Source organism: Salvelinus sp. IW2-2015, unplaced genomic scaffold, assembly GCF_002910315.2.
Source record: "Salvelinus sp. IW2-2015 unplaced genomic scaffold, ASM291031v2 Un_scaffold1578, whole genome shotgun sequence".
In the NCBI taxonomy this organism is placed as follows: domain Eukaryota; kingdom Metazoa; phylum Chordata; class Actinopteri; order Salmoniformes; family Salmonidae; genus Salvelinus; species Salvelinus sp. IW2-2015.
Genome location: NW_019943005.1, coordinates 185617 through 188805, shown reverse-complemented (window position 1 = coordinate 188805; position 3189 = coordinate 185617). Strand labels below are relative to the sequence as shown.

The 3189-nt window shown below is 41.6% G+C and overlaps 1 long non-coding RNA gene across 1 annotated transcript; it reads right to left on the bottom strand.

The window, feature by feature from the left end:
- Nucleotides 1-2178: 2178 nt before the first annotated feature.
- Nucleotides 2179-3116, bottom strand: LOC139024491 (uncharacterized). The gene is made up of 3 exons (XR_011475814.1): nucleotides 3085-3116; nucleotides 2900-3006; nucleotides 2179-2197 (listed from the first exon to the last, which is right to left on the bottom strand). It is a non-coding gene; the product is annotated as an uncharacterized lncRNA (long non-coding RNA).
- Nucleotides 3117-3189: the final 73 nt, after the last annotated feature.

Below are 3189 nucleotides of genomic sequence, written 5' to 3'. Positions count from 1 at the left end.
CTTGACCAAGAGTTACCTCTCTGACTCCTTGACCAAGTCCTCTAAGCTGATTTGTGGTATAGGCTCAGGTACAAACCTCTAAGACCTTCTAATAGGAGAGAATAACACAGACATACACGCCTGTTGTATTCAGCAAACATGTGACAAATCAAATGTGATTTGATTTGATTTGACATATTACATACACACACATAACAACACAACTAGGCACAACCACAGCATAACGAACTACATGATTATTCCCCCCACTACCACACACACACACGCTCGATGTGAGCAGAGTAAGCGGATATACAGAGCACAGATGGCATGCACGGTGTGTGTGTGTGTGTGTGTGTGTGTGTGTGTGTGTGTGTGTGTGCGTGCGTGCGTGCGTGCGTGCGTGTGTTGTGATATTCACCTCCGGTCCTGGAGACTCACCAGGACAGTGTTTTCCCCACAGCCCAGCACCCCTGATTCTATTACTCAAGGACTTGATGATTATTTGATTAGTTCATTCAATCCGGCTTTTTAGTTCAGGGTCCCCACGTCCAGACCAGAGATCGGTTCATAGCTTTAACATCATGATGCCTCCCGATGAGTCTAATCGCCGTGTGTTATTCATGCTAATCCATTATTGTTCTCATGCATTATTGCTTAAAGTATTCATTGTGTATTTTCACAGTCGTTGAATCTCTGAACAACCATATATCATCGTTTGACAAAAGTAATGTTTGACAGCAAATGTCAAAGTTGATCTAGGTACATGTGCTACTCTGGGTATGAGGAGTGTGATAATGGCGCCGGAGGGGATGGCTGATGTTTTATGGGCTCCTAACTAACTGTGCTATTTTTTTTTTAAATGTCATTGTTTGTAACTCATTTTGTACATAATGTTGCTGCTATCGTCTCTTTTGACCGAAAAAAGCTTCTGGACATCAGAACAGCGATTACTCACCTCGAACTGGACAAAGATTTTTTCCTTAATGAGTCTGACGCAAAGGATATACTGCTTTGTCATGACAAGGCCCAAATCCTCGTCATCTGTGAGAAAGAAAGACAGAGGAAAAGGGGGAGGAGGGCAGGGTGCCTGGTAAGAATTCACCGACAAGTAGGTAAAACCCAACTACCCTCCGTATTATTGGCCAACGTCTAATCATTGGAAAACTAACTGGACGATCTACGATTAATACTATCCTACCAACAGAGAGCTGACAGTGTGGTGCCAGGACAACAACTTCTCCCTCAATGTGAGCAAGACAAAGGAGATGATTGTGGACTACAGGAAAAGGAGGGCCGAACAGGCCCACATTAACATTGACGGGGCTGAAGTGGAGCGGGTCGAGAGATTGAAATTTCCTTGGTGTCCACATCACTAACAAACTATCATGGTCCAAACACACCAAGACAGTTGTGAAGCAGGCATGACAACACCTTTCCCCCTCAGGAAACTGAAAAAATGGGGCATGAGTCCCCAGATCTTCAAAAAGTTCCACAGCTGCACCATCGAGAGCATTCTGCCCGGTTGTATCACCGCCTGGTATGGCAACTGCTCGGCGTCTGACCGTAAGGCGCTACAGAGGGTAGTGCGTACGGCCCAGTACAATTACCTCGACTAACCTGTACCCCTGCACATTGACTCTGTACCAGTACCCCCTGTATATATCCTCATCATTGTTATGTAATTTTCATGTGTTACTTTTTGATTTTATTTACATTTTTTACTTTATTTTGGAAATATTTTCTCTATTTCTTAAACTGCATTGTTGGTTTACGGTAAGGTCTTCACCTGTCGAATTTGGCTCATGTGACATCAAATTTGATTTGATTTGAGTGTAAAGCATCAGATCATGAATTAGTAAAGACAGTTTTCCATCCCCAACCTAAGGGCTGTTGAGGAGACGTAATAGTTTAGTAGTGTAAGTCTGTAGGCCTAATCCATGGAGAACACACACACACACACACACTATCCACACTATACTATATCCCCAGTCATGTACTAGAATAAACCAGTTAACACCACTAAACTATAGACGCAGTCATGTACTAGAATAAACCAGTTAACACCACTTATACTATAGACCCAGTCCGTCTAAGAATAAACCAGTTAACACACTATACTGTAAGACACAGTCATGTACTAGAATAAACCAGTTAACACCAACTATACTATAGACCCAGTCCTGTACTAGAAAATAACCAGTTAACACCACTATAACTATAGACCCAGTCATGTACTAGAATAAACCAGTTACCACAATATATACTATAGACCCCAGTCATGTACTAGAATAAACCAGTTAACACCACTATACTATAGACCCAGTCATGTACTAGATAAACCAGTTAACACCAACTATACTATAGACCCAGTCATGTACTAGAATAAACCGTTACAACCACTATACTAATGACCCAGTCATGTACTAGAATAAACCAGTTAATCACCCACTATACTACTAGACCCAGTACATGTACTAGAATAAACCAGTTATCACCACTTACTATAGACCCAGTCATGTTACTAGAATAAACGCAGTTATCACCACTATATTTTAGACCCAGTCATGTACTAGAATAACCAGTTATCACCACTATATTTTAGACCCAGTCATGTAACCTAGGAATAAACCAGTTATCACACTATACTATAGACCCAGTCAATGTACTAGAATAAACCAGTTATCACCACTACTAATAGACATGTATGTACTAGAATAAACCAGTTATCACCATCATACTATAGACTCCAGTAATGTACTAGAATATAAACCAGTTATCACACACAATACTATAGCCGCCCCGTCCTGTCAGGAATAACAGTTAACACCCCTATATTATAGCCCCCGTCCTGTGGGAATAAACCAGTATCCCACTATACTATAGACCCGTCCTGTAACCAGTTAACGAACCACTATACTATAGTCCCCGTCCTGTACCAGTTAACACCACTATACTAATAGACCGCGTCCTGTACCAGTTAACACCACTATACTATAGACTCCGTCCTGTACCAGTTAACACCGACTTATACTATAAGACCCGTCCTGTTACCAGTTAACACCCACTATAATCTATAGACCCCGTCCTGTACAGTTAAACCACTATACTATAGACCCCATCCTGTACCAGTTAAACCACTATACTATAACCCGTCTTCATAACAATAAGACCCTCGTACCAGTTAACAACCACTATACTAAGCCCGTC